Here is a 17,092-nt window from a genome sequence, read left to right as displayed (position 1 = left end):
CAACAGTAAATAAGCCAAGCTCTCAGTGGTTCCTGCCCTTCGCTAGAGCTCTTTCTCAGAGCCTGGTCAGAGAAACCAGCAGATCTGTAAACCAAGCATACGTACTTAAGACCAAGTGAGGGCCTGGATGGTGAGGTACATGAGCTTATGACCACCATAGCAAAAAAAAAAAAAAAAAAAAAAAAAAAAAAAAAAAAAAAAAACATCCAGCCACAGGACTTCCAAGACTTTTGAGCTCATACCCTCTGTAGGTGGCACCAAGGTACCTCTACCAAGGTACCTCTGTCTTGACTGGGGACTCTCAGTTCCCCTTGCCACACCTGGACAAGTATGAGGGATACAACAGGGAGTTACCAACCCCAGTGGGGGACAAGCAACTTCAAAGTTGGTGGCATTTGCTCTTCCTGGCTCTCATCAGCAGCATCGGTCAGGATTGAAAGGGCCATCAATGGACATGCCCAGGTACTAGGCCTGCTTTATAGTCAGTTTTGTCAGCTTCACATTCAACTTGCCCAGGTGGGCTTCAGCCACTGCCTCATCCAACTTCTTAGTCAGGAAGTGAAGCCCAACAGAGTATTTATCCAGGTGGGCCCACAGCTCAATCTGTGCCATCAACCTGGTTCGTGTAGGAGTTGCTCATCATGAAGCTGGTCTGGCCCATTGGAGAATCCAGATTGACGAACTGGTCTTCAACCAGCAGGATGATGTGGTACCCATTCTTTAGCCAGTAGAGGTCCACCTGGGGCTTGATATTCACTGTCTCCAGAGCATTCTTGTTGAGCCACTTCACATCAACCTCCACATTGAATTGTCCCATGTTGCATACAATGGCATCATCCTTCATCTGTTCAATTGCCTACCGAAGATGATATCAGCACAGCCGTGGTGGTGACAAAGATGTTGTCCTCCTTACACACCTCATCCATGGTTGTCACCTCATAGCCCTCCATGATAGCTTGCAATTCATTGATGGGGTCAATATTGGTGATGATGACTTGACCCTGAAGCCCCTCAGGGCATAGGCACAACCCTTGCCCACATCGCCATGGCCTGGTACCACCACCACCACATTGCTCACAATCATCACATTTGCAGCCCATTTAATACCATCTGTGAGGGACTCCTGGCAGCCATAGAGCTTGTCAGACTTGCTCTTTGTTACAGAATCATTGACATTGATGGCAGGCACCTTCAGTATCCCACTGGCCAGCATCTTGTAGACCCAGAAGTGGACCCTAGTAGTGGTCTCCTCAGAGAAACCTAGGATGCCTGACAGAAGCTGTGGTTATTTGATGTGGAAGAGGCTAGTGAGGTCACCACCATCCAGAATCGTGTTGAGGGTCCGTTCTTGAAGTGCAACATCTGTTCAATGTACCACAGGTACTCCTCTGCTGTCTCACCCTTCTGGGAAAACACTGTTATGCCTGCCTTGGCATTGGCAGCTGCTGAATGATCCTGAGTAGAGAAAATGCTGCAGCTGGACCACAGCACCTCAACACCCAAGACCATGAAAATCTCAGGGATGACAGCAGTCTCTACAGTCACGTGCAGGCAGGCAGCTAATGTTAGTAACCTTCAGTGGCTTGGAGGCTGAGTATATCTCTCGCATTCCCATCAAACCTGGCATCTCATTCTCAGCTGTGTCCAATTCCTTTCATCCCCATGCAGCCAGTCTGATACCTGCAACTTCAAGGGGCAGTTTTTAAGACGTGATGGCAGTGCTTCTGGTGGGACAGATGAACTCACTGGAGAGGGCTAGGCGGCTTGGGGAAGGGCAACATCATCTTATTTTGTTATTTATTTATCCTAAGTGTTAGATCTTTTGTACTTTGTGATAAGAGACGTATCAGAGAATGTGCTATTAAGAAAGCCTGACTTACCTGACTGGAGACATGGCTCGAAGGTTTAAAGAAGTGGCTTTGCCTTCAGAAGATTGGAATTTGGGCCTCAGTAATTACATTGAGACGCTCACAACCATCTGTAATTCCATTGCCAGGGCATCTGAAATTCTCTTCTGGCTTCTGAAGGGACTTGTAAACACATGGGCACGTAGACACATACATACACGTGCACATAAAGGAAAATAAAATAATTTTTTAAGGAAACGAAGAGGAGCATGGCAGCACACACCTATAATCACAGAACTTGGGAGGCAGAGGCAGGCAGGTCTCTGTGAGTTTTAGGCCAGGTTGGTCTACACAGTAAGTTCCAGGACAGCCAGAGCTACATAGTGATACCCTGTCTCAAAAGACAAACGAACAAGCAAAATTTAAGACAGCAGGGAGAGAGAGACTTAGAATTTTCCATGAAACAATTTAAAAGATCAACAACAATGCAACAATGGAGAATCTATGTTTTGGTATGAAAGAAAGAAAGAAAGAAAGAAAGAAAGAAAGAAAGAAAGAAAGAAAGAAAGAAAGAAAGAAAGAAAGAAAGAGAAAAGAAAAGAAAGAGCAGGAAAATGACCTGTCTGTTGTCCATAAATCTTTTGGAAGAGAAGAGAAAGAAGTAGACAGAAGAGATTCTTTTTGAAAGGAGAGTTAGCTGATGGAACTTTATTGAACACACAGAAAAAGGGATGGAACTTGGGCTGGACTGGAATGGAACACTCCCATCTAGTAACAGGAGCTACAGGGGCTAGGAGGAAAACATGCATTTTATGATGCTGAGAAGGTGATGCTAGAGAAACAAACATTGGTACCCCATGCTAATGAGTTAAGATTTTATCCTGTCTGTAGCTGATGGCCATCAAAGGGTTCAAGGCAAGACAAAAGCATACACAGATATTTTTAAAGAGATAGATATTCTATCTTCAATATGAAGGCTAAATTTGGAAGAGGGGAGCTGGAATCTACCAGGACCAGATCAGTTGCTATAAAGCAGATAGGAGATGATGGTGACATGTACTAAAGTAGTGTCAGTGGGGATAAAAAAGGGTGCATAGATTTAAGGATTAAAGATGGTAGAATTAAAAGAGCATAGAAATAGATTGAATATAGATTATGAGGTAAAAACAGAATTGAGAAATGAAATTACATATGGCATATGTATGTGTGTGTGTGTCTGTGCACAAGCATGATGAGTTATATTTCTCGTCCTGAAAGAACTATGCTTATACAATATCATACAAACAAATTTCAATATTTGCCTGATTCATTAAGATGCTATGACCATCCCTAACTATTCCTCTTCAAAATATACAGATAATATGCAGCTATAGATAAAAACCATATCTTAAATTACTTTTCCAGTAAAAAATAATATAACCATTTATTTATTAATGAACATTTATCATTAATTTCTCCATGCTGGTGGTGGTGATGATGATGATGATAATAATAATAATGACTCAGAAAGAAACCTTGTACTCAAAGTGTCTACAGCATAGAGAAAGAGAAAAACAATGAGAAAGAAAGAAAGAAAGAAAGAAAGAAAGAAAGAAAGAAAGAAAGAAAGAGTCAGAAGGAAGGAAGGAAGGAATCAAAGCCTAATGTGCTCAAGTCAAGGAAATGCACTGTCAAGGAGGAGCACAAACAGGGAACACTTAATCAGGGAGTAGGGAGACTGGTTCCCGAGTGCTTCTAGAGCAGATTTTCCACAAGCCTCTCCCAGGGTTGGCTATGTACTCTCATCTTACCTTACTCCCCCCGTCCAGGGAGTTCTACAGCAAAAGACTATTTCTTATTTATCACAGGACCTTGCAAGGTAGGTGCTCAGTGAGATGGATAGCTGAATGGATGGATGGATGGTGGGTGAAATGAGTAGGATATAAATGGATATTGACCTGACCTCAAAGGATTGAGGAAGAATGGCCATCAATTCATGGAAATCACCAGGTAAATAGTGCTTTATGGTGAAAAGGATTTATTGAGAAGGCACTGGATTAAATGGACCATTGGTTCAATTTTGTTTTGTGGAGTTTGACCCTTATCAGTTGATTCTTGTTGTTTAGTATTTATTGAGCCAGATTTTCTCTGCACTTAAGCTACTCCCCAGGAGAAGGTTAGGCACTTCTGGAAAGTGCATTAACTCTTTCAAGCCACCAGGGTGCTATTCAGTGAATTACTTTTCAGTAATTAAAGATGCTGCAACACAAAAACACAATGTGCTGGGAAATGGAGAGCTAATCTCTCTGCCTGCCTTCCCCAGCTGCCTGTTTCTGATTACTGAAGAGATAGGGTGCAAATATGGGTGGATTACACAATGACAGTCAGCCCTGGTTTCACATAAGAACCTACAGTATTCTCTTCCTAAAGCCCATGAATTTTTCACATTAGAGAACAAAGATTAGCGGGATCAAGTGACTAAACCACTTAAGGGCTTTAATCCTTATTCCTGCACAAATTCGCTCTGTGCTTTTGTACTTATCTCCTTCAAATTCTTTACTTTCTCCGCCCCTCTTGGTGCGTTTGCAGGATGATAAGAGCTGTTGTGAGCACCAGACAACCGGTATCTCTAATCTTTTCTCTTCTAATATATATACATATATACATAAAATCTTTGCTCTTCTAATACGCAGACACACATATAAAGAGCTGGATTTGAATGACTTGTCTGTCTTTTCTTGATGTCAACGAACAAGCCTGACATTATGCATTAGGCAGAACCATTCTGCCTCTCTTCTCTCCTTGCCCCTCAAAAGCCAGCAATACTCATTTTCCATTTTCAAAAATCATTCGCAGCTAGTTTGCATCTTTAATTACCCTGGACACTGGGCTTGTTTTATATGACTTATAACAAGCAGTTTCGCCCCTAGTTCATTTAAGTAAAATCATCCCCGGTTTGAGCCAAGACATATTCAATATACAATTACCTGGTGGGTCAAGGCTCTGCCGTTTTGTCATTTTTACTGGCATTTTCTCCATTATTGCTAAGTACTGAGCAGCAGAAGCTGTCAGAGCCACATGGCTGGTCTGAAACTTAATTTTCCTAAATTGCACAATTCCTCAGAAACAGCTACCCCCACCCCCAGGCACAGTCCCTTGACAAGGGGCAAACAGGGTTAAGTTTCAAACTGAGTTATACAGAGAGCACTGGGAGGAAGGAAGCAATTAAGCGGAACTTGGGTTTGCTGGGGAATGCAACTTTCAGAGACAATGCAGAATCCCGTGTGAAAGTCACTGCTTGAAAGCTTTTGAGTAGCAAGTAGTTTTAAATCACGTGGTGGTGTGGCAAAGAGACTCAGTCAAGGCAAGGACGAGCGAACTGAACATTATGTAATAGACAAGGTACTACACGTTTTATGGGAATTATTTCATTAACTCTGATAATAATCCTTTAAGGTGGATACTTATATTCCATTTTTTTTTCCATAGGTAGATGAGAAAACCAAGGTAGAAGGTGTTAGCAGACTGACTGAGGCTAACAGAGCTAGCAAGTGGGGCGGCCTCATTCAAGCATAACCTCTTCCGAATCTGTGCATAACGATCTTTGGGCTCACCCACGCTGGAAGCAGTTTAAAGGCAGTTTTCTTGGAGCAAAGGACAAGTAGTCTAACATTATAGTCCCTCTGATTCAAAGAGCGGAGAAGTGAGAGAGGAATACAAAATGACCAGAATTAACCTCTGCTGCCTCCACTCCATTATCCGCAGAGCTACTCATCGGCTTCCTGCCGGGGCTCCAGGTGATCTCAGAGAAGCATCCCCTCGGTCCCTTCCTATTCTGGGTAACATCCTGACTCCCCTAACTCCGGACTTCCTTCTCATGAAGAGAAGCCCTTTGAAGTCCAATAAGCTACCCAGTCTCTACCACCTGGAGAATTTGAGAAAACACAAATCAGCTTAGCCTCATGCTGTGCCTTAGCCTCAAAGACAGACTGCCTGCAGCAGCTTGTAAGGAGAGCAGAACGAGATTACTGACTCTCTCAAGTCAGGGTGTCTGAGTGAGCAAATCAAACCTGGAAATACATGAAAATATGAATGCTAATTATTTGCAGATAACCTAACAATTTTTTTCTGACCCCTCTCTTCTCTTTCCTCTTTTTCTCACCCTCACCCCCTCTCTCTCATATATACACAACTGTATTATGAAGGCTTGAGAGTGCTTCAGCTGTGTTTATTACCTTGACATTAGGTATTTCTATTTTCAGTGGCGTGGGATTGGAACTGTAGACCTCAGATTCATAGCCACTTGTAACCCACTGGAATGTATAGACTGAATAAACATCTCTTTATTCCTCTTTAGGTGACCTTGCTTACCCAGGCTTGGAGGAAAGTTCAGGTGCATACAATTCCACAACTTGGCTAGTGGTCACAAGTCTTTCAGCAACATTTTTGGCTCACCATCTATTCCTTCCCTTGGGGCCTGTTCCAGCTTGATAAACACTATGACCAAAAGCAATGTGGAGAAAAAAGTTTTTATTTCATCTTGCATTTTATAGTCCACCATCAAGGAAAACCAAAACAGAAGACTGAAACATAAACCACGGAGGAACACTGCTTATTGGCTTGTTCCCTCTGGGTAGTATCCAGCAAGATCTCCTATACAACCCAGGACCACCTGCTAGCTTGAAGCAAAAACCATGAAGGAATACTGCTTACTAGCTTGTGCTCTCTGCTATAATAAAGCCCAGAAATCTTTCTTATACAACCCAGGACCAAGGTAGCATTGCCCAGAATGGGCTGAGACTTACTACAATAATTGTCAATTAAAAAAAAAAATGTCTCATAGCCATACCCATCTGCCAATGAGATCAAGGCCCAATTTGAGACTCCCTTGACATTCAATTGAGAACTAAGTGGTATCAATTTGACAGCTGAAGCCAACCAGGAGTCATCACAGCCTGACTTTACTTTACAAGACCTCTGAGTCAACCCATTCTTCCAATGTGAAGAATTTACCACACCAAACCCAAGGTGTGACTTCTGTCTCAGCTTCTCAGGAGAAGTCTTTAAAATCTTGCAATTGCCCAATGATAAAAGTGTCTGCTTTTCATATGGTACCACAGACCACACAGGAAAGTTTAAGCTTAAGGGATAGTGAAGGGTGGGACCAACCACATGGGGATACTTTTGACTGAGCTAGCTTTACCAGAAAGAAAAACTGTGTCATTAGAGAATTATAGGTTTGGGCCATGTGAAGAGTAGCTGACCTCTGTGGAGAGAAGAATGGCTGTAGATGCCAGCAGAAATTCAACAAATCATACACATCAAACAAAGCTTTAATGAAATTGCTATACACTGAAAGTGGGATACATTTCCTGGGTTGCAGCATTCTGTAATGTTACATACTATGACAGTCCTAGACTCGCCTGTGTATCCTTTTTTTTTTTTTTCTTTTTGTTTATCCCTGATCTGGGTCTTTTTGCTATAATAAAACCATTTTGTAACACTATTATAAGTTCTTGGACTTGATCTACAAAATCATCAAACCTGAAAGACTGCCTGGACCCAAATTTGTGGTGAGTTCATTTGAAATGAGTTCTGATATGAGGCTACCCTCAAAGGTGTTAAGGCAGCCTTGGAACTTGAGATTTCCTGAACATAATTTAAGTCTACATCTCTGTGTTTTTTTCTACTGTCCCAGAAAATACCTCACACCGTTCTTCCATTTTCAATTCAGCCTTATCACAATGCTATTTAGTGCCCGAGATGTATCATTTCCACACTTGTTCTAGAAGCCAAAGATAAAATCCTTCTATTTATGATCATTTCTGCCTGTGGCAAAAGAAAATAATTTATGTGTTGGTGCCTGCATGGAGTCTTCATTCCTATGTTCTAGTCTCCTTGGTGCAGAAAGGTATTCTGCAGGCTATCAAAAGAGAAACCTAGATACGAACCCAGCTAAAAAAGCCTTTGACCTACATCCTGCCTTCAAGATGTGTTAGAGCAATGTTAGCAAAAGAAAACTTGTGGAAGTGTCCAATCAAAGGCTGGTTTAACTTGAAGCCCATGCTATGATAAGGAGCCCATGTCCTACACTGCCTGGATGGCCAGGAACTGTAGACAGGATATCTCGGAGACTTACGATAGAAACAGGGTTGTCAAGAAATAAAGAAAGATCAGTGAAATTATTTTTAATGATATCCTTCTATACTCATAGAGTGGTGACTTGTCCAGCCACTATCAGAGAGGCTTTTTCTGGCAGTTTATGAAGCGGGTGCAGAGACCCACAGCCAGACATTATGTAAAGAAGAATCTAAGTCTGAGGTCTCCATCAGATCCTAGGAGCTTGGGGAACCATGACAGAGAGGGGAAGAAAACACTGTAGGAGCCAGAGGGAATGGAGGACACCAGGAGGACAAAGCCCACTAAATCAACTAGTGAGGAGTCACATGAACTCATAGAGACTGAAACAGCAAGCACAGGGCCTGCAGATGTCTGTACCAGGTCCTCTACATATATGTTATGGCTGTTGCTTTGGTGGTTTTGTGGAAAAGTGAGAGAAGGTCTGTCTCTGACTCTATTGCATGCTCTTGGGACTCTTTTTCTGCTATTGTGTTGGCTTGTCCATCCTCAATATGAAGGCTTTTGTCTTGTATCTTCTTTTGTCCTATTTGATTGTTATCTCTCTCCCCAAGACCTGCTCATTTCTGAAGGGAAACAGAGGGGGAAATGGATCTGCAGAAGAGGTGAAGTAGAAGGGATCTAAGAGGAGTGGAGGGAGGAAAAACTATTGTGTGAGAAAATAATCTGTTTTCAGCAGGAAAAAAGAATAACAGAAAATTATTTACATGACCCAAATAATGATGAATGGCTTTCTTTTTGATAATGCACATCAAGAAGCTTCTAATAACATAAAAAGTCCCTGGGTGGAAGAGAAGCAAGGTCAGAGTTTTCCAGGGTGAGATTAGAGGAGCTGATCTCCTGTGGTCCTGATCAGGTAGCAGTTTTCATTTAGAACCGCTGCAAAACTCCAACTCAGAATGTCACTCAACCATTGGTACAGCTCTGTCCCTTAAACTATCACATTGCTCTCAAAAGATGGTTTTTCTTACTTTGTGTTTTATAGGCTTGTTGGGTTCTGGGGATCAGGATCACAGCCCAAATGAAGGTCTGGAGTAACAGGGATATGGTCAGCCTCTAAAAACAAAAACAAAACAACAATAGCAACAAAAAACTGGACATCTTTTACATATCTGCTGTAATCTTCCTGAAGTAGATGTCTACACCCAGGCATTTAGAAGATGAAGTCTTCCAGGGTCTTTTGTACCATGTTCTTCTTGCTAGCAAATGCAGACCCAACAGAATTGTAGCACAAGGCTAGGACAGGCCTCCATGAGACTGAGAGGGAAATCCCAGTAGATCTGTGTGCCACCTAAAAGGAGGCATGACTGGTCTTCTGTGTCAGCTGTGACACACAGTGCCTTTTGGCATCTTGGAGCCTTAGAACTGCGTCTTGTCAGCTGACAGGTTGTCTGAGCTCTGGGGACAGTGATTCTGCTCTTCTCTTTTCTCTTTTTCTTTGCTTTTCCTGTCATGGGGGGAGATGGGCAGTCACAAGGCCAAGAACACTACTCACCGCAGTGGATCTTCTCTAGTCTCCAGGGCTTCCAAGGCAGCTTCTTCCTTCCCACCCAGGACAGGCGTGCTTACTGAGTTGTCAGGGAATCATGGAGCCCTGAGCACCCTTGAATATCCCTAAATACTTGAACTGCTTGGTTTCCATTCTTTTTGTGAGAAACAATCGATTATCTTTTACCATGTCAGATTCATCTTCCATATAAGAAAATAAAAGAGCTGGGCTGGGGGTGGGGGGATTTAAGTCTCTGTTAAAAAAAAAATTAAAAGAGGTTAACCAAAAGCTTGCTGTTCTCAAATGTTACATGGGCTCTCTAATGTCTTATTGCCACTGTGCCTTTCCTAGTGATAGAAAAGTCCTTGGAGCAAAGGTCAAAAGACCTTGAGTCCATCTTCAAGCTCCCCTAATTAGCAGCGTGACCTGTCAGGTCTTATGACCTCTGTAGCCCCGGGCTTCTCTTCTATGAAATGTACAAACGACCTTTGTGGCCCTTTGCAGCTCAGAGTTTTCCTAATAAAGAGCAGGCACAGGAAGACACAGGTCCCCAGGGAGGAGGACCAAGGACCAGAAGTCCAACATGAAAGGATGAGCAGAAGAAAAGGTGGCCCTTGATGTGTGGCTGCCAGAAGAGAGACTCAAACCCGCTTTTGTTCATAAGGGTCTGCCGTGTCTGGAGTGACCCTGAACACTTCGGCAACACAAAATACATTAAATATCTGAGAACTGCTATTATTGTAAGTGGTAAAATAAGCACGGGACTAGAGTGCAGATTAAACCCAAACCGACCTGACTGGTTACGATGTCCTTGACAATGATCTGTTAAGCAGTACTTGAGTAGGCGTGACCAGTGCAGAGAGAAAAGAAATGTTTTCCTCCTAACAGAGAAATAGAGCAGGCTAAATCTAGAGAGGTCATCCCAATAGTGGGAGGAAAGTTAATTTGAGATGATTGTATTAAAATTAATTAGCCTTCTTCATTCACATTCTAAAATATATCTGGCAGATATAAAAATTACATGAACTACATAACTTGGTATGCCAGATACAGCTATAAGTATAATAGTTCTGAAGACACCCCCCCCCCAAATAGGAAAGGAAGTTGTTTTGTGTTTGTTTTGTTTGCTTTTATTTCCTTTTATTCTTGTAGTGTCCTTCTTGAAGTAAAGGTCCAAGTTGTATGCTTAGGAAAGCCCTTCTAGCTAGATTACACTGAAAGTTTTGTTCTTAAAAAATAAAATAAAATAAAACAAAATAAAATAAAATAAAAAGACAACAAGAATATAAGACCTTTAAAATATAAGGAACAAAGCAGAAGGAAGGCAAGGAATACTTTATGCCGAAGATGCCCAATACTTCTAAACAAGAAAGGATTATTGATATGCATGCAACGTCTACCTCTCCACATGGGAACATGGGAATCTTCTCCCCTGCACAGGCACACATTTCTTCATGGAGTTTTACAGCCAAATTCCTCTTTACTTTTTCATTTGTAATTTATTTATGCCTATGTATCATAGCGACTCACTTTTAAGTGTTACACATACATTAACAAATATTCTCTTTTTAAGATTCGGTTATAGTTAATCTTTGGTTCCAAGATGGAGTAGCAGTTATTTGACAAGTGAAAAAGACCTCTCCATCATGTTGTGCTAGACAGAAACAGAGATGGTAGTGGTTCCTGCCTTTCTCAAGAGACAGACATGTGAATTAGGAAAGAAATGTTGGAGGGGCAACAGGAAGGCAGAGAAGGGAAGAATTCAGTGAAGCCAGGAGATGGAGAGAGCATATTTGCAGAAGAAAAACGGTATGCGTGTGTGCGTGCATGCATGTATACATCTCTCTCTTCTTCTCGGTATCGGTGTGTCTGTGTGTGTTTTGAGGAAGGGTGGCTGGCCTCAAACTCATGATGCACTTTCCTTAGCCCACCCTGTGCGGCACTATAAGCATGCACCACTACTCTTAGCTTTTCACGGCTTTAAAGGAGATTTTTTTGCTTAGATGTCCCCACTGGTACAATAGGGGCACGGATGCTGTGGAAGAAACCAGGCACCCTCTGTTTGGATTTGAGGCCCACTCCACAGGAGGAAATCCATACTTAGTACTTTAACTCAGTTGAAAGCTTATGGCTGGGTTTTCATAAGCCCTAAGAGAGCACATATTACTGTTGGGTTAGCTAAATTGAGATGGGGTCAGAACGGCTTCTGAATATTTACATTTATACTCAGACACAAATGTTACTCTTAGCCTTAATCAGAGAGCTTCTCTTTTCAAAGAGTGGCAGCAAATGCAGAACCTTGTCTGTTTAAAGGGCTGAGAATAAGAGACAGTTGAAGGCTCAGTCCGAAACAGGTCATTTGTACCACCCTCTGTGAGTCTCAGAGAATAAACACAGGAGAGGGTACAGAAATAACATGAAAGCCAGACTATAGGGAGAATGGTTGTCAAATGCTGTCATTGGGCATGACAAAGCCATTGCAATCAAGAATTCACAATGGCTATGATTGCCCACACCAAGGCTTCACAAACCTGTGTCTCACAAGAGTCGCCCACGGGTGGGGAAGGAACGTAAGAGGTCTCATTTCTCCCCACTGAACTACTGGCTACAAATGGATTCTGGAGGGCTAGGAATCACGGTATCCAGGTGTTCACTCACTGGGGAGCCCACCGGGCTTCTTTGTATAATCTCAAACCCACTGTCACACCATTAAACTCAAAAAAAATAAAAAGACATTAACATCAGAAAAGGGCCTGTAGGGAGGAGCAGAAATTGATAGGGTAAGAGGAATAAAGGGAGTTGGGCTGTGAAGGCAATCAGAGTACATTGTATACAGATACAGAATTATTACAGAATAGAAATAATAATAATAATAATAATAATAATAATAGACACAAAAGCTTTGTGATCTCTTGGAAGGATGAAACTGAACATCTCCAGTTCTGAGTCATGATCCACGGGCAAAGATCAAAGGGCACAAGACACACTACAGAAGGCTAAGTGCGTCTACATCATGCTTCCTGCCAGTTAGTATCTCACACAAAAGCCAAGCACAGGAAGGACCTCCCTTGGTACACATGTTTTCCCTTGCCTGTCAGCAGTGCACCTTCCCGGTATCAAAGGTGCTGCCAGTAACAGAGGCACAGCAGACCTAAACGAAAGAAAACAAAGAACAAGAATAAAACATGATGTTTCTGCAGGAAAGACAGCTCAGCGTTCCCTAGAAGGCACACGGCTGCTGAGAGGCCCTGGAGAACTTTAAAGATCAGGTTGACACTTGCTATTTAGGATTGCAATAGAAAGCCCATTATATTAGTTGTTAACATTCTGAATAATGCTTAAAAACAGTAATCTATATATAATTTATCTTCTAATATAGCACCATTATTTCTGGAAAGCTTGCAGCAAGACTGAAATGGCCTTATTCCAACCACCAAAATCAATTCTTTTGTACAAATTTGATATAGGCAGCCTGTGTACCATTTGAAAAAGCTCACCGACCTGTGAAGCCTGGCATTTGCACCATAAAATTTAGCCCTAATTTGATGAAGTTATTGAACATTGTACTTACCCCATGGAAGGTTTGAAAGCAATTGTACGTAATGTTTGCTTTTTGTCTTTAGGAAGAAATTTTAGATACAGAATGAGTCAAATCACTTATGCTCTGAAGTTAGGGGAAGACTCAGTCTAGACTACACTTAATGAAAACTGTAAGTTAATTTTGAGTGTGAGGCTGGAGTTTCATTGCCAAGTTGAAATGACAGAGATTATTTTTAAAAGGCCCCAGAAGCAAGAAAAAAATTATAATGTAACATCTAAACATTAGTCTATTTTCTTCACTAGATTGCTAATTAAAAGTTTATTTTTATCTACTCTGATCTTAAAATTCAGAGGAAATGAATGATGCACAAAATCAATCTGCTCTATTAAGTGAAGATAATAAAGACTAGAAACACCCACCCTTCTTAAGAAATGCTTCTACTGTCATCCAGACACAAATGAATCTCTAATTTTTGATGCTAAGTTGCAAGCAATCATGAACATTGACTTATCGCAGCACAAAAAAAGCAATCCAAAACCTCTATATCTGCTTTATTCGTTAGAAGTAAAGGACCTGCTGCTAGGAGTCTTAGCTAGAGTCCCCATCATACCCTCCCATGGGCCTATTCTGATTTAGGTCTGCAGCTTGTCGCAGAGATGCCCCCACCCACCATTTCTCTTTTCTCTTCAGGCCTTCTGCCCTCCCTCCCCTACTCTCCCCAGGTCTGATTTCCACCTTATTTCTCTGTGACCCCTCTTCCACCTCGTTCCTACTCTTCACCCACTACCTCTGTCTATTCTATTTCCCCTTCTGAGTGAGATTTTTTTAATTCTACTATTTTTTTTTAATTTTTCATCAATTACACTTTATTCATTCTGCATCCCCCCATAAGCCCCTCCCTCCTCCCCTCTCAATCCCACCCTCCCTCCTCCCTCTGCTTGCATGCCACTCCCCAAGTCCACTAATAGGGGAGGTTCTCCTCTCCTTTCTGATCTTAGTCTGTCAGTTCACATCAAAAGTGGCTGCATTGTCCTCTACTATGGCCTGGTAAGGCTGCTCCCCCCTCAAGAGGAGGTGATCAAAGAGCAGGCCAATCAGATTATGTCAGAGGCAGTCCCTCTTCACATTACTATGTAACCCAATTGGACTCTGAACTGCCCTGGGCTACATCTGTGCAGGGGTTCTGGGTTATCTCCATGAATAGTCCTTGGTTGGAGTATGAGTCTCTGGGAAGTTCCCTGTGCTCAGATTTTCTTGTTCTGTTGCTCTCCTTGTGGAGACCCTGTCTTCTCCAGCTCTTACTATTTCCCAGTTCTTACATAAAATTCCATTCACTCTGCCCAACAGTTGCCCATCAGGCTCAGCAGCTGCTTTGATAGTCTGAAGGGCAGAGGCTTTCAGAGGTCCTCTGTGGTAGGTTCCTAGGTTGTTTCCTGTTTTCTTCTTCTTCTGATGTCCATCCTCTTTGCCTTTCCGGATGGGGATTGGACATTTTAATTAGGATCCTCTCTCTTGCTTAGTTTCTTTAGATGCACAGGTTTTAGTGGGTTTGTCCTATGTTGTATGTCTATATGAGTGAGTATATACCATGTGTGTCTTTTTGCTTCTGGGACAACTCACTCAGGATGATCCTTTCCAGATCCCACCATTTACCTGAGAATTTCATGATTTCCTTATTTTTCATTGCTGAGTAATATTCCATTGTGTAGATGTACCACAATTTCTGCATCCATTCTTCAGTTGAGGGGCATCTGGGTTGTTTCCAGCTTCTGGCTATTACAAATAAAGCTGCTACAAACATGGTTGAGCAAATGTCCTTTTTGTGTACTTGACCCTCTTTTGGATATATGCCCAGTAGTGGTATGGCTGGATCTTGAGGAAGCGCTATTCCTAGTTGTCTGAGAAAGCGCCAGATTGATTTCCAGAGTGGTTGTACAAGTTTACATTCCCACCAGCAGTGGAGAAGGGTTCCCCTTTCTCCACAACCTCTCCAGCATGTGTTGTCACTTGAGTTTTTGACCTTGGCCATTCTCATGGGTGTAAGGTGAAATCTCAGGGTTGTTTTGATTTGCATTTCCCTAATGGCTGGTGAGGTTGAGCATTTCTTTAAGTGCTTCTCTGCCATTCGGTATTCCTCTACAGAGAATTCTCTGTTTAGCTCTGTTCCCCATTTTTTAAGTGGATTACTTGGTTTGCTGCTTTTCAGCTTCTTTAGTTCTTTATATATACTGGATATGAGTCCTCTGTCAGATAAAGGGTTGGTGAAGATTCTTTCCCAATCTGTAGGTGGTCACTTTGTTTTGATGACGGTGTCCTTTGCTTTGCAGAAGCTTTTCAGTTTCATGAGGTCCCATTTATTGACTGTTGCTCTTAGAGCCTGTGCTGTTGGTGTTCTGTTCAGGAAGTTTTCCCCTGTACCAATGAGTTCTAGGGAATTTCCAACTTTTTTTTCAAGCCGATTTAATGTGTCTGGTTTTATGTTGAGGTCTTTGATCCACTTGGACTTCAGTTTTGTGCAGGGTGACAAGTACGGATCTATTTTCATTTTTCTACATGTAGACATCCAGTTAGACCAGCACCATTTGTTGAAGATGCTATCTTTTTTCCATTGTATGGTTTTGGCGTCTTTGTCAAAGATCAGGTGTCCATAAGTGTGTGGGTTTATTTCTGGGTCCTCTGTTCGGTTCCATTGATCCACCGTTCTGTTTCTATGCCAGTACCATGCAGTTTTTAAAACTGTTGCTCTATAGTACAACTTAAGATCAGGGATGGAGATACCTCCAGAAGATCTTTTATTGTAGAGGATTGTTTTAGCAATTCTGGGTTTCTTGTTATTCCAGATGAAGTTGAGAATTTTTCTTTCCAGGTCTGTATAGAATTGTGTTGGTAATTTGATGGGCATTGCATTGAATCTGTAGATTGCTTTTGGTAAGATGGCCATTTTTACTCTGTTAATCTTGCCAAGCCATTCACATGGGAGATCTTTCCATCTTCTCATATCTTCTTCTAATTCTTTCTTCAGAGATTTGAATTTTTTTTCATACAAGTCTTTGACTTCCTTGGTTAGGGTTACTCCGAGGTACCTTATGTCATTTGTGGCTATTGTGAAGGGTGTTGTTTCCCTAATTTCTTTCTCAGCCCTTTTGTCTTTTGTATACAGGAGGGCTACTGATTTTTTTGAGTTAATTTTATATCCGGCCACTTTGCTGAAGGTGTTTATCAGCTGTAGGAGTTCCCTGGTAGAGTTTTTGGGATCACTCACGTATACTATCATATCATCTGCAAATAGTGATAATTTGACTTCTTCCTTTCCAATTTGTATCCCCTTGATCTCCTTCAACTGTATTATTGCTCTAGCAAGGACTTCCAGTACTATGTTGAAGAGATATGGAGAGAGTGGGCAGCCTTGTCTTGTCCCTGATTTCAGTGGGATTGCTTTAAGTTTCTCTCCGTTCAGTTTGATGTTGGCTATAGGCTTGCTGTATATCGCCTTTACTATGTTTAAATATGTGCCTTGTATCCCGGATCTCTCCAATACTTTGAACATGAATGGATGTTGAATTTTGTCAAAGGCTTTTTCAGCATCTAGGGAGATTATCATGTGGTTTTTTTCTTTCAGTTTGTTAATATGGTGGATCACATTGATGGATTTCCGTATATTAAACCACCCCTGCATACCTGGGATGAAGCCTACTTGGTCATAGTGGATAATATCTTTGATGTGTTCTTGGATTCGGTTTGCAAGTATTTTATTAAGTATTTTTGCATCAATGTTCATAAGGGAGATTGGCCGGAAATTCTCTTTCTTTGTTGAGTCTTTGTGAGGTTTAGGTACCAAGGTGACTGTGGCTTCATAGAATGAATTTGGTAATATTCCTTCTGTTTCTATTTTGTGGAATAGTTTGAAGAGAATTGGTGTTAGCTCTTCTTTGAAGGTCTGGTAGAATTCTGCACTGAAGCCATCTGGTCCTGGGCTTTTTTTGGATGGGAGACTTTTGATGACTGCTTCTATTTCTTTGGGGGATATAGGACTATTTAGTTGATATACCTGGTCCTGATTCAGCTTTGGTAAGTCAAATCGTTCAAGAAAATTGTCCA

The 17,092-nt window shown here is 41.7% G+C and overlaps 1 pseudogene; it reads right to left on the bottom strand.

The window, feature by feature from the left end:
• Window positions 1–414: 414 nt before the first annotated feature.
• LOC110551921 (adenosylhomocysteinase-like) lies at window positions 415–1,696 on the bottom strand (annotated as a pseudogene).
• Between the last annotated feature and the right edge of the window lie 15,396 nt (window positions 1,697–17,092).

This window comes from Meriones unguiculatus, chromosome 9 (genome assembly GCF_030254825.1).
Source record: "Meriones unguiculatus strain TT.TT164.6M chromosome 9, Bangor_MerUng_6.1, whole genome shotgun sequence".
Classification (NCBI taxonomy): Eukaryota; Metazoa; Chordata; class Mammalia; order Rodentia; family Muridae; genus Meriones; species Meriones unguiculatus.
The sequence above is the reverse complement of the archived record's forward strand: the minus strand, read 5'-3'. Positions and strand labels throughout refer to the sequence as shown.